The sequence below is a fragment of the Balaenoptera ricei genome, chromosome 17, assembly GCF_028023285.1.
Source record: "Balaenoptera ricei isolate mBalRic1 chromosome 17, mBalRic1.hap2, whole genome shotgun sequence".
NCBI lineage: Eukaryota > Metazoa > Chordata > Mammalia > Artiodactyla > Balaenopteridae > Balaenoptera > Balaenoptera ricei.
Genome location: NC_082655.1, coordinates 77,300,641 through 77,328,059, shown reverse-complemented (window position 1 = coordinate 77,328,059; position 27,419 = coordinate 77,300,641). Strand labels below are relative to the sequence as shown.

Sequence of the window (27,419 nt, the reverse complement as noted above, 5' to 3'; positions counted from 1 at the left end):
ACGTTCCTCTCCACCCACTTCTCTGCAACCTTTGATGTTTAATGACCACTATTACTTTAATAAACACACACCGTCTGCGCTACCACTGTTCCTTCAGTTCACTGTTCTCTTCTGCCCGGGGCCCTCTGTCCAGTCCTCTTCTGTGCGGTGTACGCCTGTCTCACCCTGGGGGGGTCTCACTCACTCTCACAATCCACTCCAGCTCCCAAATCTAACAGCACCGCTAACGCACCACTCATCACCATTATTTCTGGATAACTTGTCGCCAAATACTTCTGCCTGGGTATGCCACTAGGACCTTAAATTCAATTATAAATATTACCAATAACAATAAACAGCTGATAGTATTGCGCACTTTTCATTGGAAGGTGCGATTCATGAAGGGCTGTGTTAACATTATCTCAACTTTGTAGGTGCTAAAGAAGCCCCACGTCCCCACTCCTTGGGAAGGAAGTTGAGGAGGCACCTGCAGCAGGGGACACCCAGGCCGCACTAGCATCTTCCTGAAATCCCTTCGACTGGGACAGAGCAACGGGAGGCACCAAGGAGAGCAGAATTCTGGACTTTAGTTTGTTTTCACCACAACTTAAGGGAATTACTTTCATTTCTTGGACTTGAATTTTTATTTGGAAATGTAACAATAGGAGGTACCTATGTGTACTTTGGGTAATAAAAACAAAAACTGGGGAGTGTTTTTGTGACGCCCTTTATTCCCTCATCCCCACAATTTTATAAGAAGTGGCTAAGCTTCCCCACTGCTGGGTAGGAGGGGATAGTGAGTGAAGGTTTAAGGTTAACGGGTTTTTTTCTTCTCTCTCCACTCACCATTCACCCCTTTATAAGGGAAAAGAAGTAACTAAGGATATTGATGATATACTGACATACATTGTTCCACGTTTGTGTATTTATTTGTTTGTTTGTTTGTGGTACCAAGGCCACACATGGTCCCCATCCGTCATCTTCTAATGGAAGGGCTGTCCTTAATTCTCTACCTTCTACATCTGAAACTGGTGGGTAACTTTGGGTAACCTTGATGCATTCAATAAGAGATGACAGGCCCTACAGAGCTCTTTAATCTGGTTGCCATGAGAGAATCTTGCTTGGGGATTATTAAGAAAAGAATTTCAATTTCAATTAACTGTGATAATAAGAGCACTGAACCGGAGGTCATGCAGCCTGGGGTCCATTCTGGATTCTTGTGAAGTTTCTGTTGCAACTCATCTCATTTTCTTAGATGTGCCACACATTCGATGTCTCATTTGTAGACTTGAGCTTATGTGAGACTGTTGAGGTTTCCTCTAATGTTTTCAGTCAAGAGTTATGTATCAAGAGCCTATTATATGCCAAGCCCTATGTTAGGCATGAAGGAAAAGGCTGTCGCAATTGTTGATTGAATACAACAATCCAATCCCCTCCTGGGTAGAACAGTCTAGTGGTGGTGTCAGACATTAACAAATAATGACCAGAAAAATTATAATTATACTTTCGAGAATGCCTTTTCATTGTAAACCTTTCTGTGATGTTTTGATTTATTTTTAACACCTGTATGCTTTATCTGTACAAGTAAATGCAGTTTGGAGAAAAGGCATCTGCAAGGTAAGCTACACAAGCCTAAATTGTTCCCAACTTATTCCTCAGGGCACAGGTTTAAGTTCTTGGGAAGAGAAAGAAAAGCGGGTTCAGCGACCAAGCTAAGGTCTGTAAACTTTAAAATTTGTATTACAAACTCTGTGTTTGCAGGAGTTAATGGATTAAGCCAGCCCAACATTTCCTGGAAGAGAAACTTCAGGAAACCCACTTAAATATTAGTACCACTGAGTGTCATTGGTGAGAAGTAATGTGCACGTGTCTGTAGCTTTTCTCCTGGTGCCTGACAGCGTTTCCACAGGAAACAGAATTGTTCTGTCAGCGCTGTTACAATATGACCGTCAATATTGTCTTTAAAAATCAATCTTTGGCATCTGTATCATTCCAACATTCATGTTCTATTTAGCAAATGTACAGAAAGTGGATGTCACAGATTTTCCCCAAGCTCACAATTCAAAGTTGTTAGTTTTTTTTTTTTTTCCTATAATCTACGAATTTGAGGGGCGTGGGGATCTACTCTCTCCCCTTCAGTAAGCATGCAACTTTATTTTCCTCACTCTCCTTAAGTTCCAAAATAGCAGAAAAAAAAATTTTCTTAAGAGTTTCCTTTCATCTTTTTCTTCTTAATAGCTGGATTTGGAAGAAAATTGCTTATAGGTTTAATGTAAAATATCTTCTTACTAGAAGTTATGTTCAGTAAGCAAAGCGTCTTCTCACTTAAGCTTTACAAGAGGAGAAAAGCAGTAACAAAAGTGTGAGATAACTGTGAGTGTTACCAGCGATCCAGCCAAATTCCTCCAGGGGCTTTTTGGTGCCCCTGTGGCTCCTGCTTGAACTGTTCTGCTTAGGAAGGACTCCTGAGGTGCCCAGACAACCCCCAGCATGTTGCTGTATTGATACATTGTGTTCAATGTGATAAACTAAGGACTCCTGCCTTTGCTTCCCAGTAGCCCAATTAACTGGAAAAAAGTATTGTTAGGTTGACGGATATGTACCTAGTTTGCTTAAACTTCATGTCCCCAGAGTGGATGTAACAACTTATCCACATCACTGTGCTACTGTATCAAACGCAGTGTAACCCTAGTCAATGTAGAACGCCCCAATAACCAGCCTTTGTAGAAGGTGTTTTTAAAGACATACAATTTAATAGTCAGAAGTGATTTTAGAACAACCCCATCTTAGATTTTTGTCTTACAGAAAACATTAAAGTAGATCCAGTTCATAAGCCTCGGTCACATCTATCAGAAGTCCTTAAGCCATGCTTCGGTACCCTTATGCCTTTCAGGTGCTCTGTGTTCCTTAGAGAGCTGAAGCTTTCTCTCCTGGTCCAAGTTCTTCTCTTTCTTTCGTCTCACTACTTTTAGTGTGTGGATCATCTTAACTTCTTCCAAAGAGAAAAATATTCTGAAACTCTATGCAGATTTAATAGACAGTAATGTATAATTTCCTCCAGAATTCTAGTCCTCATCTCCTTGACAATTTGCTCTGTATTTAAAACAAATTAAAGAAAGAGGTTATCATTTAAACCTTTAAAGATTTACGGGAAGCATACTGTCTACTTGGAAAAATTGAAACCCCAGAAGCTGGAAAATCAGATGAACAGAGGAAGGTGTTTTTATACCTCTTATTTGTACTTTCCAAACCCCCTAGGGTTGCCAGCTTGGGTGGAACACCTCCTAACAAGCTTTGTGGTGAGAATTTTGACACTTCCACTTCTGGTTCCTACTGGAAATATCACAAAATAAGCCTTCTGTGCAATATTTCAGCAATTGTCATGCCAATTCAGGAATTATAGATAAGAAAAAGTTAGCCAAAAACTTCAGAACTTTAAAAGGCTTTAGTCTGAAAGCAATAGTCAAGTTGTAACTGCACTCCAAAATCCCTGAGCTGAAGATAAATATATCAGGAAAGAATGCTTTTAGCTGAAAGTAACAGAAAACTGGACTAACCCAGGCTTTAACAGGAGACATTTGCTGTTTACTGAAAATCCAGATTAGGAGATAAATCATCCAGAGCTGGGCCAGTCACTCCGCAACACTGATGTTTTCATTCTTTCCTCTCTATCAGCTTAAGCATCTGAAGCTTTTTCTGAGACTGACCATAAATTTGTTGTCTAATTCAGGACACTTTTGAGCGTGAAAGGGGGTGTTATCAATAATTACACTGTGACAGCAGGATTCACCTGGGACTGTCTTAGGCAAACTAGTACATATGGTTACATAATTTTTTTTCTCATGTCATTTGCCTCATTGCCCCAGAATGGCTGCAACAGTCCCAAACATTGGTCCTATTCCCATATTCAAAGGCAAGAAGCAAGGGGAAGAGGACATAATAACAAGCTTGCTTCCCAGGCCTGCTCCTTTATCAGAAAGAAGCTGCTTTCTCAGAAGCCCATCTACTTACTTCTCACTGCCACCATTAGATACAGAGGTCAAGGCCCAGAGGGAGCCTCACCCAGAGGGTCCACGAGAGGCCAGGGCGGGGATGCACTGCTATTTCTATGCAGTTTTAGCAAAAGGATTCACACTTCCAAACTCCATCCTGGTTGTATGTTGGATTCCTTCTGGTCAAGCGCCACTCATGAAGGTGCTATTTCACTGCACTAAGTTGCACCTAGAAGGCCGGCCTGTCTCTAACACAGCTCCAGGACGCCAAGCCCTTGCAAAGGGTGCAGAGGCAGCAAGTGACCACACAGCTCTCTCCTTAAAAGAACTAAAAAAAAAAAGTTTTTTTAGCAATACCAAAAGGAGAGGTTCTAAGCACCAGGCCCCAGGCCACATGCCATGTGCTGGTCTGTCTAGGGCCATAAAAACTGAAGGAGTGCCAGGGGCTGTGTGTGCTTCTTTCTCTGCATCTCTGTGCTCCTGGTGGCAGGGCTGGTGTTGCAGGTGTTACAAAACCACACAGGCGATGTCTGCAAGCCTCTCCTCCCTGGTCCCCCGCACGCTGGCGGTTCCCTCAGTTCTGGAGATGGACCAGGCTTCCAGCAGTGCTGACCACGGCAGAGCAACGGCAGGAAGGGCCTCTCTCACGGCGTGACGAGGATCTTGTGAAAAATAGTGCCAGGGCCCTGGTGGACAGACCTCTGCAGTTGTGTGAGAAAAAGAGAGCATCCAAGATGGGTCGCTCCAGCAAAGCGGGTGTCCTAGAGCCAGCGTGCGCCAGTGTCCACAGCTCCAAACCCATCGCCGAGGATTTCTCAGAAGTGGAGAGCGCTGGTTGACTTCACGTTCTGTGAATCACTGCACGTAGCGCCCCCATCCAATAGGGCAGCCAGATGTTTTCCTACATCTGCAGCAGAGGGACTTGGATCGCCCTGCTGCAAAATCCAGAAAGAAAGTACTAGACGCTGGGGTTGACAAAATTCATAGGCTTAGCCCAATAAGAACATTAATAATTAATTTAAATGATCAGTTAATTAATTAAATGGAAGCCAAATTAAGAGGCTGTTAGATTTTCCAGTCTGGTTATAGCATTCTGTGTTAAAATTATCAAATTCAAGTGAGACAATCTTATACTTTTAACTTATGATACTTAGCTTATTATCTAATAAAAAAACTCAATAATAAAAAAACAATAATAAGCTGTTATAAGATGAGGTGCTACTTGCAGCAACATGGATGGACCTAGAGACGGTCATACTGAGTGAAGTAAGTCAGACAGAGAAAGACAAATATCATATGATATCGCTTATATGCAGAATCTAAAAAGAAATGATGCAAATAAACTTATTTACGAAACAGAAACAGACTCACAGACTTAGAGAGCGAACTTATGGTTACCAGGGGAGAAGGATGGGGGGAAGGGATAGTTAGGGAGTTTGGGATTGGCATGTACACACTGCTATATTTAAAATGGATACCCAAAAAGGACCTACTGTATAGCACAGGGAACTCCGCTCAATATTATGTAACAACCTGAATGGGAAAAGAATTTGAAAAAGAATAAATACACGTGTATGTCTAACTGAATCACTTTGCTGTACACCTGAAACTAACACAACATTGTTAATCATCTATACTCCAATATAAAATAACAAGTTAAAAAAAAAAAAAAGACGAGGTGCTGTGCTTAGTTATTCTGCAGGGAACAAAATATTTACTAGACATTTATTTAGGAATTGGGACCCTCACTCTGTACTTTACATGTTATAACACTCACTATTCTTTAGGGTTTACTAGGTTCCAAACCCTGTACGAAAGTCTCTATATGTATTATTAATTCATTTAATTATTATAATAACCCAGCAAGACTGTTACTATTAGTATCCTAATTTTTCAAAGTGGGCACACGGGGCACAGAGAAGCTGAGTAACTTGCCCAAGGTCACACAGTAAGCTCAGAGCTAGGACATTCACAGGAATCTGGCTCCAGGGTGTGCTTGCTCCAACCACAGCTGCCTTCCAAATAAACCCCCGATGAATTGTCCTCTGAGAAAGTGAGAGCCGTCAGACCTTCCCACCAAAAGGATGTGCTGCTTCCTTTGCCCACTTATTCTATTCCGCACGCCTGAAGACCAGAGACAGCTCTTAGTAAATGTTGGCTGAGCAAATAAAGGTATAAGTATTACTATTTTAGTTTTACAGGAAAAGTGGGAGCTCTGAAGAGCTAAGCTAAGTTCTGCTAAGGCAGAACCACTCAAGATGCAGTCTACTCTGTCTGCTTCTAAAGCCCTGATGTTTGCCCGTCTCTCACTGTTGGCAACATGGCATCCATACCCGCGCTATGGATTCTCCCAGCATGCACTGTCATGCATGTGTTTGCAAGACATTCTCCTCAATTCACCTAAGAACTTCTTCAGGGGAAGGGGTGGGTGTGAGGGGAGAATGAACGGGAGTGGGGAAGTCATTTTATTCTCCTTGGTATCCCCAGCTGCCCACTCACTATTTATAACAAACAAAGAACACCCAGCACAGTTCGTTGGCGGTATTATAATATAAATTCCATGTTATTTTTTTACAGAAAGTAACCAAGAGGAGATCATTTTTATTCTATCACTGTAACTTTTGCTTGAGAAAAACATTAACAAGTGTCCCCTTCCAGAAACCTTGCAAATCAATTTGTGTAGTCACTGAGGTCCTGCAGCCATCTGTTACTCAGCTGTGAAAGTTGTTTATTCATACTTCTGCCCATTCATCTGTTTTGTGTTTCCTTTTGTCCATTTCTCACTTAAGATAAACAAAAAACTGTCAGCGCATGACGGAAGCCAAGACCCGAATCTGCCTCTGCCCAGAAGAAGGGTATTTGTCAAGGGAGGGAGAAGAGAGGGTGGAGGGAGGAAATCCCCCTTCTTACTCTTCCAAGACAGAAGGTCATTTGAAATTTCTGATTATGTAGTCCTCCAGGTCTGACCTTTGAAATGCCCCTTGGATTTCAAAACACATGAACAGTGTCAGATGGAACCATTCTAGTCATGCAAACATTTCCAACACTATTACTACTTTTTGAATTGTTTAAAGGATTGCCGATTCTTTCACCTAGGCAAAAAGGTTTGTTTCTCTAATTCAGAGAACAAGTTCATAGAAATGCACAGGTTTTCTAACAGAAGAAATACTATTCTCTTATCAACCCAGAAACACTGGGAAAGATATTATTAGTAATTCCTAATGATATTTTGGAATCAGTTTCCTCCAATTAAATGTCGTTAGTGACAGAATACCCAAACCAAATTGAGTTAATCAAAATGAAATTAATTAATTATTCCACATACCTAAAAAGTCTAGAGGTAGGACTGAATTCAGGAAAGTCTTGATCAGAACTTAAGTAAAATTACTATGTGCTGGTTTCTTCTGTCTTTCATGCTTGCTGCTCTCTGTGCAGATCTCATTCTCATGTGCCTCATACATTAGCCAGATGGAGGAGAGAATTTCAGTGACAGTTTCTAGGTACTCTGCAGAGGGGAAGGATTGTCCCTTTTAGTTCCAGAAGCCTCAGCAAATATCTGGCTATCATTCATTAACTTTGATGATGACACATCCATTCTCCAACCAACCACTGATGCCAGAGGAAGCCAAGGCTCTGACTGACCGAGACTGAATCACTCACGACTTCTGGAGAAAAACTTATTCTATTTTTTTAACAGTGTAATTTTGAAAGTTTGTAGGTGCTATACAGCTGACCCTTGAACAACATGGGTTTGAGTGGAACAGGTCCACTAATGCATGGATTTTCTTTTCACTAAATACGTACAACAGTACTACATGATCCGAAGTTGGTCGAATCCACAGATTCAAAGCCTTGGATATGGAGGGTCAACTGTAAACTTATATGTGGATTTTCAACCACATGGAGTCGGTGCCCCTAACCCCCGTGCTGTTCAAGGGTCAGCTGTAGTTACTTATGATAGTGTCACATAGAGCTAACTCCAGTCTTAAATGACACATAAGAACACATGCTAAATTTTTACAGTAGTTTCCCTAAGGAGCTACAAAACAGGAGGATGTATTGGGAGCCACAATTAATATTATAAGTAAAAGTACAAATGAAACTGTTTTATTTATTCCCATACTGGGGACTTGTTTAATAAAATATTGAGTAAATGTGACCTGATTGAAAAATGGTGGCGTTTGGAGAACTGTATTTTGATGTAAAAGCCTGATAAAGGTTATTGAATCTCACGTCTAGGGAGTAATTTGAGTCTTAGCTATTAAGCCAAGGTTCCTTATAAGTGATAACAGGGAACAGTGATGAAGGACAAGGTCCCTGCCCTTGAGAATCTCAGGTGTGGCATTAAGACACGTGAGAAAGCAAGCACTTAATAAATAGTGTGAAAATGTCTTTTAGAAGCATGTACAGAGATCTATGGCTGCACATAAGAAGGGCCCTTATCCTAGCCTTGGTCGGTTAAGAGAGGCTTCCCAGAGCATAGAATGTCCTTGCAGGGGGAGCCTGGAGAGATAAGAGAAGGAAAAATAAAAATAGAGAAAAGAGAAATGTGCATAGATTGTTCCATTAGAAGAGCATGTGCTCACCTTTGATGGACAATCAAGCAGATATGGGAAAATTTCACTTCCCCTAAAATGTCCAAGCATCCAATCTCCACTAGAGGAAGATCAAGATTCAGCCCAAGACTTGACCCAAGAATAGCAAATCCCTACTCCAGGAGTTAAAAGTAAAACTTGAATCTAGCATAGAAATGTTGTTTCCTGATGTAAGTTCCTAAACTTGAATCTTGTTCCAGATTGAGAAACCAGTTGTGCTACAGAACATTATTTTGGCAGCCATGCACAGAAAAATCCACATTTTCTCTCCTGCACTTATACCTCAACACTCTCTATGATTTAAATCTCCTGTTTTGTAGCTCAAAGTGTCACACAGCCTCAAAATGAACATTGTTGAGATTTTGTTAGGACACTCTCCTTGGAATATCCATAAACATATTCAGATCTCAGGAGAAGACCCTGCTGCTGAGAAAGGGGCTGGGTCCCCCTAAAGTGGAAAACAGAAAACTACTAATTATTACCAAGAGACCCACTCTAATGAAATGTAATGTACTGTAATATACATAATCTTATCCTAGATAAGATTCAGAGCAAAGAGTCACATAAAGAAAGTGGAATAAACAATAGAAGTGACACAGCTTCCCTCCTGAAACCCCAGTGAGACAGGTGTTGTCAAACTCAAACTCTGTTGGGGCCAGGCAGGCATCACACGTGCTTGACACCTGGGAACGAATCGGCTGGGAGACTAGCCACCCAGCTAAAGGAGAAGCCACTTACTCAGCTCCAACAGATAACGACCACTTAGAAATACAGCCCAGTTTCCAGATCTGATCTTTTAAGAAAAGCTAAAAAATGAAAGTTTTTTGTGGATTCTCATACTACTACATAGGAAGTGTTCACTACTTCCTATGTAATATAATATAATATGTAAGATGGCAGCTGCAGAAAAAGGGAGGAAAAAGGAAAAAGAACAGAAAGAAAAAAGAAGAAACCAAAAAAAATGGTGCCCACCAGCTTTATCAAGGCAGAGGGAGAGTGGGCAGATAGGGCCCTCCAGCCTCTCCCCCAGAGAACATCCCGGCCCCTGCCCCTCAGACCAATGCTTTAAAATCAGCAAGTGAGTCTCTCTCACATAAAGTCTGGGTGCTTTTCAAAGGGCTGCTCCTGCGCTGGACCCTGGGCTGGGTGAGTCTGTACCCAATCTTTGTAAGAGCTGCTCCTCGGTTCCCACAGCCCGCAGGTCTCGTGGGCGCAAGCCCCTTGGAACTTCAACGCAGATATCTGTGGGGCTGGTCTCTCAGGTGTGGAGCTTAAAAGTCTGAATGCCTGATGCGGGCCACAAACCCTTCAGCTCTCAGGGAGAAGGTCCAGGTTCTGAGTTTCCTCCCAAATGTCGGTAGCTGTGCTGGAGATGGGGTTTACAGTGAGACTGTGTCCCAGCCTTTCCTCCCCTCTTTGATGCAGTTTGCCTCTTGTTTGCTCGATGTGAAGGGGTCGCTCTGCCAGTGTTTAGTTTTCTTTCAGAGGAACTTGTTCCCTGTAAAACAGCTACAGATTCCACGTGTCTGTGGGAGGAGGTGGGTTCAGGATCTAAGTCGCCATCTTGAACTGGAACCTGGAGAAAAAGATTCTAAGGCGAAACAAATTTGGGGAACCCTGGGAAAAAGTCACACAGGTTTCCTCATTATAGTCTTTAACATCAAAGTGTGTTTTTTGAATCTCCAGGAAAGGGATACATTATTCCGTGTTTCCCAGATTTGACTAAAGCATCCTGACATGTGTACCTGTGTGCACGCACGCACATCCCTCGAGACCATCTCTCGGGACTGGTGATCCAACTGTGGTAGGCAGAATGCCCCCCAACAATGCCCATGCCTGTATCCCCGTGGCAAAAGGACTTCGCAGGTGTGATTAAGTGAAGGACCTTGAGGATGTGTGTGGGGGGGGGGATTGTTTGGGGTTATCTGGGTGGGTTCAATCAACTCACATGAGCACTTGAAGCAGAGCACTGCCCCAGCCTGGAAGCAGAAGAGGAAGTCAGAGGGGGGAAGTCAGAGAGACTCAAAGTAGGGGAAGGGTTTGATGTTCCATGGTTGTTTCTGAGATGTAGAGGGTCATCTGGAAGAACCAGAGAGCAGCTAAAGGTGGCCGCAGCCGACAGCCCGCAAGGAAATGGGGCTCCGGTCCTACACAGAAGAAACTGGGTTCTGCCAACAACCTGGAGAAGCTTGCAAGTAGCTTATTCCCCAGAGCCTTCAGAAAGGGACTCAGCCCTGTCAACTATCAGCCTCATGAAACTCTAAGCAGACAATGCCGCTGGGATGCCCCTGACTTAACTGGGAGATAAGAGCTAGATGTTTGAAAATGTTATGTTGGGGGTAATTTGTTATGGCAGCAATAAAAATTACTTTCCCTTCATCTCTCATCACTGCCTGCTTTTCCTCTGCACACCATTCACATTGCCCTGCCTGTGACTCCCTAGAAACAGATGTTCTCTCAAGCGTCTTGGGTTGGATCACTATGCCTGGAATGCTCTTTCCTTTATTTCTGCTCTTTCCAAGATGCAGCCTCTAATCCTCACCTCTTACCCCACACGCTCAGCAAGTCCCGACTGCGAACTCCATCAGGGTTCCATCTAAGCAACATCCGCTCCAGCACTGCCTGGTCTTCACACGGGAGCTTATGGTCCCCCATTTCCTGGTCCAGCTCTCCCAGGGGCCTTGAGAACAAGGGGTGAACTTAATTAACCAAGGAGGCCATCAGGCTGAAGTGGCTCGAATGCTGAGGCAGCCTATGTAAGTAACTCAAAACCTAAGCCTGCACTGGCCTCAAGGTTACAAAATCAAAACCTAAGGACATCCAGTCACAAGCTGCCAAGTGGGATTTTAGCGATAACCAACCAACAATTTCCTTACTCTGCTTCTGCCTTTTCTCTATAAAGTGTCTCCCCAGCTCCTGTTGGTGGTGGGCTCCTAAGTACTTCTTGTTTGTCGCTGCCTGATTCAAACCGATTCTTGCTCAAACTGTTAAAATTTTGAATATGCCTCAGTTTATCTTTTAACAAAGGACACTATCTTATTCATTTTTTCATCTCCACTATCAGGCTGGTATACACAAGGTGATCAGTAAGTGTGTAGAACTGATGAATCCAGACAAACATAGCTAGTCAACTGCTCACATTGCAGGACTGAACTTCAAAAGAGATGAAGGCTGGAAACAGAGCTCTGGGGCCCCCTGAAGTGTGCACACAGCGCAGCTCACCCAGCACAGAGGATGGGATAATACATCGAAAAATATTTTCCAAAGGATTTTCAATCCTTGCACGTTCTGTTGCCCTGAGGTTCCCTTCCCAATAACTAAAAGTCATTCATTTCTTCAGAGAGGGAAAATACAGCCGAGAACAAAGTGCCCTGACTTGGCTCTGAGTTTCTTATTAGGCTTCTTTTTTTTCCTTCAATGAGGCAATAAACTTGAAATCTGGGCTCCAGAGAGAGAAAAAGGGATTTTCTAAATTCCAAAGGCTTTTCATATCAAGAGCAATGCTTTAAGTCTGAGCATATAGTTTTAACATAAACCACACTGTATCCAATAGAGACATGTTAGTAACTTGTTTAATGTCTAAATCCAGTGATATAAAAGAAGGGAAGTTCAACCCACGGGTGGGGGGCCCCCAAACCCATGCTTTCTCCCACTAGAGCATCAAAAGAATTTACTGCTTTTGAAAATAGTGATTTCCTTGTAATTGGCCATATACAAATGAGGCTTAATGACCTCTGGGCTTCAATGATGTAGAGCAGATTCTCACATAAATAGGTGGCTTTTCAGGTGACCTTTCAAGTGAGGGCCAATCCTTAGACTCTAGAAGGCTATGAAAATTTTGGTTTCCTTATTTAAAAATTGGTTTCAAATGTTATAACTGTCTCAGGACTTCCCTGGCGGCGCAGGGGAGAATACTCTGTGCTCCCAGTGCAGGGGGCCTGGGTTCCATCCTTAGCCAGGGAACTAGATCCCACATGCATGCCGCAACTGAGAGTTCACGTGCCACAACTGGGAAGACCGCATGCCGCAGCTAAGGAGTCCACCTGCCGCAACTAAAGGAGCCCAGGTGCTGCAACTAAGGAGCCGACGCAACCAAATAAATAAATATTTTAAAAAATGTTATAACTGTCTCATAGTTAAATTAAAACCTAACACTGAACCACTCTGAGTAATTCAATCATCCATCCAACTAACTGGGAAAATTAGATTAGGCACATGAATTGTTTGACTGAAGAGTAGCAGTTTAGTCCAAAGCAAGAAATGTCTTATGTTATTACTCCTGACAAATGGAATTTGGGCATGGGAATACCATATGCATTGGCATCCTATATAGATATTTAAATAATAAGTATAGTATAAATATTTACATGGTAAAATATCCATGATCATTATGACAAAAGCAAGTTGAAAAGTAGTGTGTGAGGCATGATTCTGTTTCTATTTAAAGTTATTTCTCATTACATAGAGTATCAGCAGAAAGCTTGGAAGTATATGCATACATGCCTGAAACAAATGCTTAGCTAGTGTGGTTATTTTAGAAAAGTGGGAAACGGAGAAAATAATTATATATATGTATGTGTATTAAATATATCACTAAATTGTTGAGTTTTTAACCATGAGCTATTGATGCCCTATTTTTTTAATAAAAATGCATGTCCTCCAGCCACATGTAAATCAATGAAGTTAGAACACACCAAGACATGGAAGCAACTTAAATGTCCATCGACAGATGAATGGATAAAGAAGATGTGGTATATATCTACAATGGAATACTACTCAGACATAAAAAAGAGTGAAATAATGCCATTTGCAGCAACCTGGATGGACCTAGAGATTATCATACTAAGTGAAGTAAGTCAGAAAGAGAAAGACTAATGCCATATGATATCACTTATAAGTGGAATCTAAAATATGGTACAAATGAACCTATCTACAAAACAGAAACAGACTCACAGACATAGAGATCAGACTTGTGGCTGCTAAGGGGGAGGGGGAGGGTGGAGGAGGGGTGGGTTGGGAGTGTGGGATTAGCAGATGCAAACTATTATATATAGGATGGATAAACAGCAAGGTCCTACTGTATAGGACAGGGAACTATATTCAGTATCCTATGATAAACCATAGTGGAAAAGAATATGAAAAAGAATTTATATATATGTGTAACTGAATCATTTTGCTGTACAGCAGAAGTTAACACAACATTGTAAATCAACTATACTTGAATAAAATAAAATTTTTAAAAAATGCATAACCTCAGCTTATGTACTAGCTGGCTTCTAGGAGAAGCAAAGTCATGGTAAATATCTCCCGTAGTCTAGAGCTGCAGTCTCTGATTATTGCTTCTATGGTCTCTCCCCAGGCCATCTCCAAGGCCACTCAGATCTCTAATCTTTCTTGTCAAAGATCCTCCAAGTTTCACAGGGAGAGGATCCCTGTGATTCCTGGGCTATGTCTTTGGTCTCAGCTCAATGGGGCCCTGCTTACACCAGAGCTCAGCAGACACCTTCCATGAAAATGAAAACCCAAAGTATGGCAGGAAGGCCTGGGTGACAGCTGTCCACAGGACCCCAAGACAGCCAGGGGAGTGCAGACATGGACGTGAGGGTTTGTTTCTGTCCGTCGTGGGCGTGCTCATGACCTCAGGGCAGGCTACTTGAATAAAGGTGGTGTAGACTGCAGCCAACAGGCTTGGAGACAAGGGGAGACAGCAGACGGGCTGCTGGAGAAGAGGGTCATCGGTCCAGCGGGTGGTGGTGTTTTTCCCCCTTTCAGGCAAGAACACCTGGAGGGTGTTCAAACTCAGTAAGGAAACTTCAGGAGGAAAGCAGAGAACCAGAAACTGCGCAGAAAGAGACTGCAGTAAAGAGAAACCGTCCTGGAAGAGCAGGGAGTACTTCCCAGCGGTGACGCTCACAATCTTCTAGGCGGCGTGAGTGGAGGTGAGCTGAGGGATGTCAGGGAGGAAGAGACGGGAGAACGCTAGGCTTCAGTCTTCTCGAAAGATGTGAATACGGAGCTTGACAGCTCTAGAAACACACTTATCAATACTAACACGAAAAGCTATTTCAAATGATCTCCAGGAAGTCACAAATAAAATGATCAAAGGCAATCCAATATACGACCATAACATTCGGTTAACCTATTATGTCCTTACAGACGTCGGTGCTATCCCATAATGAGCATTATTCTCATGTTCTATATTTTCTATCCCAGAAAGATACTTGTCAATGTATTGAAGGCAAGGGGGAGACCCGTAATCGTGCTGCCCTTTGTCCTGGCTGAAACTGCTTTCAATCTGCTCCCTGCTCTTCCTTGATTTATCTCAGAGATAAAGGGGCCATTTCGCCGGGACATCGGGAAGCATTCAGTGTGGTTATCTGTTTGGGGTCACCTGAGAGTAGACAGAACCTGATGAAATGCGGTTTGACAGAGCACCTGAGCTTACCTGGGGGCCCCTGGCTGCAGACAGCAGAGGGGGCCCACGTGGTCATAACACGGTTTGTCTGGAGAACTCTGGAGAGATGTCGTACTTGTGAGTCATTTTCAAAGGTGACGCATGAAACTACCCATCTATTCCAGGACTGTCAGAAAAGAGCTCTCTTACTTCTTCACCCAAACCATCTTCCTCTCTTCTCTGACAAGTCTCTAAAAAATGTGAAATCAAAAAAATTACTTCAAACAGGTATATGTGTTGTTTTTAAATTTAGATTTATTTTTTATAAAGAAAAATACCTACAGCTCCTTGACCAGTCTCTGCAACTGATTCACCCACAATGTTTCTGAAATTGGGCATCTGAAAAGCTGCTGTGGGAAGGGATCCCGGAATAGGGAGGGAATAGGGTAAATAGGAAAGAAACACAGGCAGGAAGATGAAGAGGGGAAGGGTTTTGTGCCCATGAAGGCAGGCAGGACTAATGATAATAAAAAACCGGACATAGGAAACCTTGCCTTCGGTAACCTCACCTCCCTTTCTATCTCCCTCTCTCCTGTTTCCTGGCACCTGCCTCTCAAGGTTCCATTCCCGTGATCTAGGCCAGTGGGCCTCAAACTGGGTCTGCTTGCCCAGCTTATGTGGGAATCAGAGATTGTACACAAAATTTAAATTCCCTTTTTTCTTCCATTCCTGTTCTTTTTCTTCCCTCCCTAAAGGTCAGCTTCTACTCTGAATTTTTATGGTATGATCATATACGGATTTTTTATTTTTTAATTTACTTTTTCCTTCAACATTTTGCCTTTGAGGGAAATATAGATCTATTTCATTCACTCTAACTGTTGTCTAAAAATGCGTTGCATGAATATAAAACAATATCTAACAGTGGGTTACTATTCATCTCCCTAATGAGAGATGTTTAGATTATTTCCCATTTCTCACTCTCATGAACAGTGCTACTATGAATATTCATTTTCTTGTTTCCTATGCACATATTTGAGGGTTTCTCCGGGATATGTACCTAGGAGTAGAACAGCATGAAGATGTGCATTTTCAGTTTTACTGGGTATTGCCAAATCGCTCCACAAGCATTTGGACCAGTTTTCACTCCCTCCAGCATCATATGAGAATTCTATTCCGAGGCATCTTCTCATTCACTTGATATTGTCTTCCTTTTAATTTTTGTCCACCTGATGGGCGTGAAATGATAGCCTCTTGTTTTAAATTGCATTTCCCTGAGGCAGAAGGCATCCTTCCCTGCTGCTTAACCTTAAAAATGCATTCATTTCTTTCAAAAATCTTTTTCCCCCATGGCTGCCCCATCTTCACTCAGTTCCCACAGTAATTTCCATGTGTCGCTGTTACAGCAGTTGCCACTTTACACTCAAGTGCCTCTTGCTCTTTCTGCCTCTCCCACTGCCCTGAGAACATCCAGGATAACAACTGTATAACACTCATTCTCTCTACCTCCTGGCTGAAGCTCAGCAAATGTGCATGGAATTTAAATGCATACTAAATATTTTCCTTTGCTTTTACAATTGTATGTAATTTTGATTATTTTCATTACTTATTTACAAGGTGCATCTGCTGTTTTCCCATATAATTTTCCTATTTTTAAAATAAAATAAGTTAACACCTCTTATGCTATAATCCCAAATTTTGTATGTCTGCTTATTGGAATTCTCTTCTGCAATGGACATGGGCACTTAATATAAGGAAAGTAATGGGCCTTGAGAAGTCATCATTTAAGCGGAAATCAATAACATATAAATGCATACTTTGGTTAAAAAGAAAATGCAACTTTTCGGAATTGTAACACTACCTATTCAGCAGCCTATTTTCACAACTTGAATTATCTTAAGGTTAAATCATTGGAAATGATACCTTTGACATACATGTATAGCAACAGTAGTTAGTGCTTACGAAGAACATACTGACTGCAGCTCACTTCTTACGTGTTTTACATGCATTTCGTCCTTACAACAACCTGGGATGTTAGTACTGTTGTCGGCACCATCCCAACGTCATACATTGGGGATCAAGGCACAGAGTGGTGAAGTAACTTGCCCAAGGCTGTAGAGCTGGGATTTTCACCCAGATGTCCCTTCTCCAGGAAGAGATGAGCGGTGAGTGATCAACCAAGGCCACGATGGACATGGAGCATAAAAGAGAGAAAATCCCTGCGCTGCTCTAACTGACCACATACCTGTTTTGTCTTTTGCTTGATTTCGATTATGGTGGATTATACGTAGTGATACTCTATCTGCAGAGAAAAAAGTAGGTAGAAAGTGGTAAGGAATATTCATAAATTCAGGGGTTTGGAGAAAGACCGAGATATTTTAACAAAATCTTCCAGTGGCTTCTTCCGAATTGCATCCTGAGAACACCATGTGCCTTTATGGAATACATTTCAAGCTTAAAATCTACTTTCGAGCTAGAGCTGTTCTCTAATATTTTTTAAATGAGCTTTTCCAAAGGGATCGCTGATCCCGGAATACATAGGAGTCCACACCTCAGTGAAGCAGCTATGGACAGTTATCTCCAGGGAAGAACGAGAGATGATAGCACACACGTTAGCAGGTGTGTGTCCGCAGGCAGGAAACGTTGTTGGGCAGCATGCCCGGGGCCTCAATATCTGGGTGCCTACGAAAATGGAGAGGAATCTGGGGGGGGAGGGAATAAAACTTAATTTTTCTTATAAATAGAGTTTCATAATGAAATATTCAAAGAGCAGCTCCGCTGGCAGCTGCTAGCCCTTGTGTGCTGAATTGAAATTAACCCACTGCAAAACAATATAGTTGCTTTCAAGTTAATTCACCCTATGCTTGCATACCTGGGTGTCTGGGCAGAAATAACGCATGCATGCACACTCCAGTTTTTACAAAAGTGAAGTCTTTCAGCACATGTGACAATCTAATAATGCCCCCCAAATTCCAAGACTTCTTACTCTCCCACAGTGACGTTTAAGGGTGAGGGCACATGGAATAGGCTGAGAAACGGGCGTTAGCTGAGCTCTGGCAAGTAAGGATTCTTTACAAATTTAATCTGTTTAAATCTTCTAAGAAAACAGGGGGGAAGATTTTGTTACCCCATTTTACTGGTTAAAAATATTCAAGCTCAGAAAGATTCTCATTTATAACACTTTCATTCCCATTTTAGACTCTCTTTACAAGTGGCTCACACATGCAAATAAATGCTGCCTGTGTTCTGTGCCCTCCATCCCCAGTCCTCACCTCCTCAGGCATCCTTCCGGGAAAGACAAAAGCAAATCCAAAATAAAAGTGATGCATACTTAGGAGGCATCCTCTAAGGACTTTGGAACTGTCGGAGAGACAGAGGACAGAAAGCAGCCAGAGAAGCAGGGACAGGTCCACAGCGGTCCATCCGGACAGTTCTCCAAACCCCAGTTTACCAAAAGGAAAAGTCTTCCCCCTTTTTGGCCCTGAGATTGTTATTTCCTTTTATTTTTTATTCAGAATTGGAATCAAGGTCATGTAAATTTCACAGTTTCCTCCATAATAAACGTGTGGGGTTTTGTATACAAGTATATTCATGTATCTCCTCCTCCAAAGAGCAAACAAACTTTGTCATTATTTCATAATATTTTATAAGCTCTTATTTCCTCTGATGGAGAAGCAGAGATCCAGGTAGAAGAAGACCTACTAGTTTAGGAGAAAGATTTTAAAGAGCAATGCTCATGTTTATCAAGAATTATCACTTAAGAATGAATTGTTACAATAATGTAGAATGTTAACCTGAAAGTTATCTGCCCCCAATCAGCATTTCTCTAGACTCACATTTTTATAAAAATTTGATTAGTTGTATAGCTCTATAAAGATAATTCATCATACTTACCTAATTTTCTGAATATTTAAGAATTCTGATCATATTTTATACAGAAATTCATCTACTTAACTTGACTATCTAGAGAGAATTATCTTCCAAAAGTGTAGCAAAGCAAAGTAAAACCCATTTGCAAAACATACAAGCAGAAATAGATGAACTTTCTGAAAACATTATTAAATATTATTGGGGATGGGTGGGGAGTGGGAAGCAATTAGAAAACTTAATGTCCAGACTGGAGTGTAGAATTCTTTTTAACCAAGTAGAGGTAGGAAAAAAAGCATGAAAGATGTTTTTATAAGGCTTGCTTTCTCCCGTGTCAGTCACTGTGGCAGAGAGATGGAAGTACTGCTCTTTTTTGATCACATAACTGCCACACAATGAGAGACATCAAAAGGATCTTGGGGGACTTTCTTATATCAGGGTCCCCAGATGCACACCTTGAGACAGGGAATTGTCTGCAGGTGTTTATGAACACTCCCAGGAGAGCCAGGTGCAGGAGGGGAGGAAGTAGGTCAAGGAAGGGAAAGAGAGTCTGATTCTAGGCAGAGCTCCCTTGATCGCCCTGCCAGCACATGCCACCGGGGATTTCTGTGATGTAGATATTACCTTAGAAGCATCTAGACCTGAGGCAAGACAGCTGGATTTTCCTGCTTCTCTGGGATCCTTCAGCCCCAGGCTCAGGTCACACCACGGAAAGGAAGTGGGCAAGGAGCTCCAGTAGGCTAAGTGCAGCCCCTCAGAAACAATAAAGGGACTCAAGGAGATGTGGATGGAGCACCTGCAGTGTCCACAAAAAGTCAACAACCACAGAGCCTGCCATTATTTTATCTTATACGTCAATGTTTGCAAACATGTACAAAGAGGGAAAAATGGGATGGAGGAGGTGAGGGAGATAGTTCCTGAATTTGAAAAATGTGGGGCTAAATAAAATTAAATAGAAGACTTTTCTGCAGGTCTTTTACGAGCCTTTACTACACATGCAGGCATTGTGAGGCAAACCACAAAGCCTTTTTTATAGGAACATCTCTCGGGATACATTCTGTGAGATGTAGCTTGGGAATCGCTACGGGGAGTAAGAGGCTGTCACAGGTTTTTAAAGCGACATAATCAGACCAAGATTTAAGGTCTGGAGTGAAAAGGGATGCACCAGAAAAGGAGAGATCAGACACTTTGAGATCACCTTGCCTACGGCAAAGGTACAAAGCAAATACAATGAAATCATGATATAAGCAAGTGGTATAGGAAGCATAGGAGGAAATGAACTTGAACATATAGTAGTTAGAATTATCATGACTAAAAGACCCATGAGACACTAAGGAAAGGGGAGATTCTGAGGTCTGAGGCTCAAGTGACTCCATAACTATTGAAGCCATTAATTATGATACAGAATTTATAATGAGGAGTACTTTGAAAGGAAAGATTAAAGTTTGAAAACAATGTGCAGATGTATGGTAAACAATAAAGCTGGAGGTATGGATAAAGATTCACCAGCTTTGGGGTGGTAAGTACCACAGCCTGGGCGGCTTAAACAACAGAAATTTGTGTTGTCACAGATCTGGAGGCTGGAAGTCCAAGGTCAAGGTGTCGGGAGTGCCGGTTCTTTGTGAGGCCTCTCTCCTCAGCTTGTAGACGCCCACCTTCTCTGTGTCCCCACGTGGCCTTTCCTCTGTGTCTCTATAAAGACATCAGTCATATTGGATTAGAGCCCCTCCCTTATAACCTCGTTTAACCTTAATTACCTTCTTTAAGGCCCTTTCTCCAAATAGAGGCACCTTGGGGGGTTAGCGCTTCAACATATGAATTTGGGGGAACACAACTCAGTCCATAAGAGGGTGCTAGTTGGAGCTTAAAGAATCATGAAGCTGCCCAGACTATGATGGAGACCGAGCCCCGGGAACCTCCAACCTTTGAAAGCGGAGGGGGATAAAGCAGAGCCGGCCCTACAGAATACCAGAACCAGAAGATCTGAGCAAGACACTTACTGCTCTGTGCCTCTGTTGCTTCCCCTATTAAAAAAAAAAAAAAAAAAAAAAAAAAAGTGCAATGATTGCCTTTGTTTATGAAGATTTTATAAAAATATCCTGTTGTATTAGTCAGGGTCCAGCCAGGAGACAGAAACCACACAATGTTTGCAAACACAATGTTGAACCTAAAGAATGATTAGCAGAAGATTGGAGACAAGGAGAGCTGGCTGTTGAGCATGAAGGAGAATGATGAGAGCTTGGGAGCAGCAGATGTGAGGGTAACCCCAACTTGTGGGCTCCAGAAAGATCTTCCCCAGACCTCCCTGCTGGAACCCAGACCTGGTGTGGGCGGCATGGCTGAGACTCGCTGATGGCAGAGAAGGCACTCGGGTGTCTCACTGTTGGGACTTGCTGGAAATCTCCTCTCTGGGAGATGCAGAGCCTCAGTTTTATCATCTGTGAAATGGACATGATAATAGTATCACCTTTAGGATTTGTGGTGAGCACAAATAGGAACATAAAGGTACATTGCCTTACACAGTACCTCTGGCACATAGTAATGGATTTTATAAGTGGATTTTCAAATTTTTAGTTTTTGTAAATAGTAGACCACTTTCCTTCTACTGAATGGTCTTTGGCAATTCGTATAAAATTGAAGGATAGAATATAGTGAGACAGTAATAAATAAGTTGAGTGCATAAAAGCCCAGTGGCTTTTAACGTGGTTAATCCCTCTTATTTGTTTCTTGGGTCTGAATTTACAAGATTAATTTTAATCTGATGCCTCACTTATTCAGTGTATACAGGGGATAAGAGTTCTAATTCAATTCAGAACTTCTGAGATGGTGAATTTGTCAGCTGCCTTACAAGTCAATAGCAAATTTATTGATCATCGTGCCCTCCAAACTCCCACATCAAATTCTATTATAGAAGCTTCTGCTGTTCCATGTGGGAGAGCTGAAATGACTGAATCACCAAGTCACACTAAAGAAACTGTCTGGTTTGTGTGCAAACTTATATATTGGCATCTTCTGCATAATCCAGTGAAGATCTGAACTGAAAACATAACCTCTTCTCTCTAGCCTTAGTGAGTATATTTTCAATTACCACTTATTTTCAGGCATATCATGAAATTTGAGGCTTGATGGACCTGGTAAATTCATCCAGCTCACTATTTCTTGGTTGATCCATTACAGATTTCTACCACACCTGACAAAATCGCTAATCTCAGCTCTGCTCAACAGAGAGTAGACAAGTCTGAAAGCAGAAACTTGTCATTATCAAAAACATGTGACGACCTAGAAGGGTGGGATGGGGAGGGTGGGAGGGAGGCCCAAGAGGGAGGGGATATAGGGATACACAGAGCTGATTCACTTTGTTGTACAGCAGAAACTAACACAACATTGTAAAGCAATTATAATCTAATAAAGATGAAAAAAACAAAAAAACAAGGAGTTTGGGCAAATCCTATGACTAGTCACAGAGGCTGCCTTCTTCCAGGGGACAGTCAAGCGCTTTTGATGGCAGTGCTAAATTAGTCAAACTCAGTTGCTGTTCTCTAGCTTAGTGACGAAACTAATATATTTCAGAATCACAATATATTATTACCTAGAGACAGCAGTTCATAGAATTCCTTATTCCCTTGTTTTAATTATTTTCTCTGTAGTTAGTACTCATAAATTATTGATTTCAATATAAATGAGAGTTCATCTGACCTATCCAAATAGCTGGAAAGTTTTTTTAAGAAGGGAAATAAGTCCCTATGTTTCTCTTTTTTTTGTAATTGCTATAGTCACCACTTTCATATTTGCAGGCGGTTATTTGAAAACAAATAACAATCTCCAGTTTGTTAAATATTCATCCAAACAAGGTTTAGAATCATTGGCAGAACAATGATTACTCAAAACATTAGAGTCCATGGCAGAACAATTATAAAAATAAAAGTCCATAGAGAAATAAGATAAAGAATTATAATGATTTGTCATAACTGTAGAATTAAAATGGGCACCCCTTGCTTCTCAATGTGGTATAGTGGTAGCATTGGACAATAATGGAAGAAGAAAATTGCTTTTTATTTTCCTGTAGGAACAATGTTGATATTAGGTATTGTGTTATTTAATCAAGAATCTAATATGAAATAAATCACATATGACAAATTGTCCTTTCTAAAAGTGTATATATGACTCAACATCTATAATCAATTCATATATGACTATAATTCCAGGTCTGCAAAATATGTGTGACTATTTCTTCACTTCCATTATACACTGTATTTCAGTATCCTAAAAAAGTATGTAAAGAGTTTTTAAAATATGCAACTTTACTGTATCACACTTTGAGATAAACTAATAAATGTTCTCCTGGCATATTAAGGATAGCTATAAATTCGTTGATCAGCCCTCCATTGAGTGGTGGGGCAGTTTCCCTTCCCCCTGAACCTGGGCTGGCCTGTGACTGCTTTGTTATAGCCAGTACAGAGGAGATGATGTTGTGCTAGTTTAGGACTCACGCTTTAAAAGGACTGACAGCTTCTACCTCTGTCTCTTGGAAACTGAGCTGTCTTGTAAGAAGACTGACTACCCGCAGCAGAAACCACGTGGTAAATCCTGAGGATATTCAGAGAAGGAGAGAAGTTCAGTGAGCCCAGCCTTCCAGCCAACTCCAGCAGGGGGGCACGCATGAGAGGAGAGATATCCTGGAGTCTCCAGCAACCTGTGCAATCCAATATGGCAGCCACACATGGCTACTGGGCCCTCGAAGTGTTGATAGTCCAAACTGAGATGTGCCATAAGAGTAAAATGCACATTGGATTTCAAAAAACATACCAAAAATATCTCATTAAAATTTGCATAGTGATTATATGTTTAAATGACAATATTTTAGATGTATTGGGTGAAAATAAAATATGCTATTAAAGTTAATTCTACTTATTTAAACTTTTTAAATGTGGTTATTAGAAAATTTAAAACTATATGCATATATGTGATTGGACAGTACTGCTCGAAGTTGCCCCAAACATCAGCTGACAACTGCTGGGTGACCCCAGGCGATGTCACATGAAGCAGAAGACCCAGCCAGCTGAGCTATTTCTGAATTCTTAACCCATAAAATTTATGACATATAATACAGTAGTTGTTGCATTAAGCTACTAAATTTTAGAGTAGTTTGTTCCATAGCAATAAATAACTGGAGTTATATATAAAAAATATTAAGTAATTGATAGCTATTATACTCAATCTTTTAGAATTTAGAAGGAAGGAATGTGGTAGATTCAAGTGTCATTTTCACCATTATCGTCCATGCATTTTAACCTAATGCCTTACTTTTGCTTTGAATTATTTGTAACAAGTATGGAACCTCATATTTATTGAATGTTTTAAGATTTTCTCCTTGAAAAAACAGCTCACAGGGCTTCCCTGGTGGCGCAGTGGTTGAGAGTCTGCCTGCCAATGCAGGGGACACGGGTTCGAGCCCTGGTCTGGGAAGATCCCACATGCCGTGGAGCGACTGGGCCCATGAGCCACAACTACTGAGCCTGCGCGTCTGGAGCCTGTGCTCCGCAACGGGAGAGGCCGCGATGGTGAGAGGCCCGCGCACCGCGATGAAGAGTGGCCCCCGCTTGCCGCAACTAGAGAAAGCCCTCGCACAGAAACGAAGACCCAACACAGCCAAAAATAAATAAATAAAATTTAAAAAAAAAAAAAAAAAACAGCTCACATCTCCCTTTTGTTAACTACTAAAGAGATCACTTAGGTAGAGAAATAAAGTGCAGAAAATGAAAACCAATATTTTAATTAAACATGCTCAAATGAACAAAGTAGGGGATCTCACGGCTTCATTTATTAGTTTCATTATCCATGTTAGTACTTACAGTTATGAACTGAAATATCACAAAAATCATTGTTCAGGATTCTTAAGCCAGGAAGACTTAGATTTAGAGATCAGTTATACTATTTTCCAGCACGTCACGTAGCTCCTATGGACCTCGGTTTTCTCAACTATACAATAAGAATGATAACACTAATTACCTGTTGGGATTACTGTGAGGATTAAATGAGCTAATGTGTGTGAAGCACTTATCTCAGGGTCTGGCACAAAGTAACACTCTAAATGTGGGGCTTCTAGTAATGATACATGTAAAAATTATATACAAATATTACATATTGAGGTACGGTGTAATATGATAACTCCGGGTATTATGAAAAATGTCATAAACTTGATTACCTCTTATTTATCTCTTAAGTAAACAGGTGAGCATCAGGCCTGATTCCCACAGTGATCAATAGATGTCCAGCAATGAAGAGTCATCAGACCTCTTGGAAACAGGAAACAGAGCATTCCAGGGGGCTGTGAAGATTAAGTTACTTAACCGTGGAGATCTCTCGCGCGCGTGCTTCTCTCTCTCTCTCTCTTTCTCTCTCTCTCTCTGTCTCAAAACCCAGATGTTTGGAATCTCACCAACATCACCCAAGACCTTCTGGACTGGAAACAAAATGAGTATAGAGAAAGAGGAAGCAGTTTTAGTGAAAGCACCACGGGGAACAAACCAATAAAAAAGCAGGAAACTCAGCACAAGCCTGATTTATGTCGCTGCATTTTTCTAGCTCTCAGCCTATTCCCCCAACACACACACACACACACCCGCACCTTCTCCCATGAGCTTTCTTTCCTGCTCTCACTCTCACTTTTCTTTTCGAAGTGGAGCATTTGGTAAAACCCCCTTTTTATGTCATTCTCCCCCCATCTCTCTGGAAGAGCCTCAGAACGTGTGTTAGAATGAATGCGCTGAGGGCTCATGGACGTGAATCATGAAGTACTGTCCCCTCATCATTTCTTTGATAGTCCCTTTCTCTTTTTAACAGTCAAGAAAACATGGATTTAGCCACTATTGCAGTTTCTGTTTCTAGACAGGAAAAAAAAAAAAAAAGGAAAGAAAGAAAGAGAGATAGAGAGAGAGAAGGAAGGAAGGAAGAAAATCAGCCTATAAACATAAACATTATCGTGACCTTCCCTTTTTCAACAGCTGGGGGCCTTCAGAGCGTTTTGTTTTGCTTTGCTTCATTTCTGTCAAGAGGCAAATCCATGTAGAAGTGATGGTGGGAAAACAAGAGAAGCACGTTGAGAATGGATGCTTTGGGACATGAAAGCACAGGCAAGTTGGTAGCCAAAAGCAGATTTTGATTAGAAACAGAAGAATTTTTCTAAGAAATTACTTCCTCATTGTAGTTTCCTGTCAATCCCAAAGTAAACCAAAGGGTGTGCTGAAAACTGCCTTTTGAAAAGAAAGAACAGATTGTTCACATCGCGTCTCTTCCCAAAGCAGATTGTTGAAGGCTGCGCATCGGCCATCGGGGGCGGCCACCCCTCCAGCCTCCCAGGGCCTGGGGGCGAGGAACACATATATCAGTCACCAGCTTCCATGGGTGCCTGCGTGTCCTGGTGCTGTGTGATGACAGCTGATGTCAGCAGCGCCAGCGTCTGTCCCCAGAGAGCCTCCGATTCCATCAGCGGCAAACACGGGACAGTGGAACCATCAACACGAGTTAACTCACGTTAACCAGGACACTGCGATGCCACAAAGCCGTACACGCAAAGTGAGTACGAAGGACTCACTCCAATCAGCTCTCACTGTAGAATGTGACCAAGAAGGATCTCGTGGAAGAGGGGAAACTTTTTAGGTTTTAAAAAAAATACTGAAAAGTAAATCTCTGTGGGCAGCTGTTCAGCTCCACAGACCTAAGATCTGTGCTTTCTAAAGGAAACTATGGAGCAGGAGACCAAATCTGAGGGTCACAGCTAACTAGCTTTGCATCATGTGTTTGGTTGCCCCTTGAGATTTTAGTTACATCACCACACAACAACAACAGTAAATTATAATAATTACGATCGTTAAAGTATTTGTTTTCTTTTTTAAATAAGGTCTGGTCAGAGATGCGCAGGGCCAGAGAGTTCTTCCAACCCTGTGTCGGGGCAGCACTTTCCAATTTATGGAAAATAAAATGAATAACGCAATTAGTTGTCTGCCTAACTGAACTCTGAGTAAATAATGGGTTCTTAACAGAGAGTTACTGAATAAATGGGTAAGTCAAATGCATTTATGTTATAGGAGCTACTGCACTCTACTGAAGACAGGATGCATTTTTCTCTGGAAGGTATGATCATTTCTCCCTCGATGAGAAATGCTCTGCTTCCCGGTTCTGGGAAGAAAGCAGCATCAGTTGGGATCTCCTAAGTGCTGCAAGCTCAGCTTCTGAGATTCACTCTACAAACTGAACGCAAAGCAATAGAGATAAAATGCACAGCCACTTGAAGAGGAAGACTGGCCACAATGTACAATGTAAATTTCCCATATGTTTCTTATTGTGTATCCGGTCAAAAAAGGCTGAAATCCACTTGCCTAACTGATAGTGTGAACATATCTAAGCCAAATGTCATCATTTGGGTCGTTGGGAATGGTTGTCCAGAAATAGAATTCTGGGAAGGAAGAGTGTCATGGATGAACCGTGGTGGGGCTCAGGGTCAAGGGGGCCCTGACCTAAGGATTTAGTCTGTCTGGTCTGAGTAGGAGGCTTACCCATAGTGTAACAGTCATTTTGTAATAATCTGATGCCAGC

At 41.7% G+C, this 27,419-nt stretch overlaps 1 long non-coding RNA gene across 19 annotated transcripts; it reads right to left on the bottom strand.

Annotated features, from left to right (window-relative positions):
* Nucleotides 1-2,710: 2,710 nt before the first annotated feature.
* Nucleotides 2,711-25,278, bottom strand: LOC132351556 (uncharacterized). Of its 19 annotated transcripts, none has more exons than XR_009498372.1 (9): nt 25,030-25,278; nt 21,146-21,262; nt 20,331-20,516; nt 17,203-17,259; nt 16,018-16,186; nt 15,012-15,211; nt 5,465-11,246; nt 3,209-4,906; nt 2,711-3,072 (listed from the first exon to the last, which is right to left on the bottom strand). It is a non-coding gene; the product is annotated as an uncharacterized LOC132351556 (long non-coding RNA). The 19 variants fall into 19 exon arrangements; XR_009498381.1 differs by having other exon boundaries at nt 3,991-4,906; XR_009498376.1 differs by lacking the exon at nt 2,711-3,072 and having other exon boundaries at nt 3,092-3,312; nt 3,991-4,906.
* Nucleotides 25,279-27,419: the final 2,141 nt, after the last annotated feature.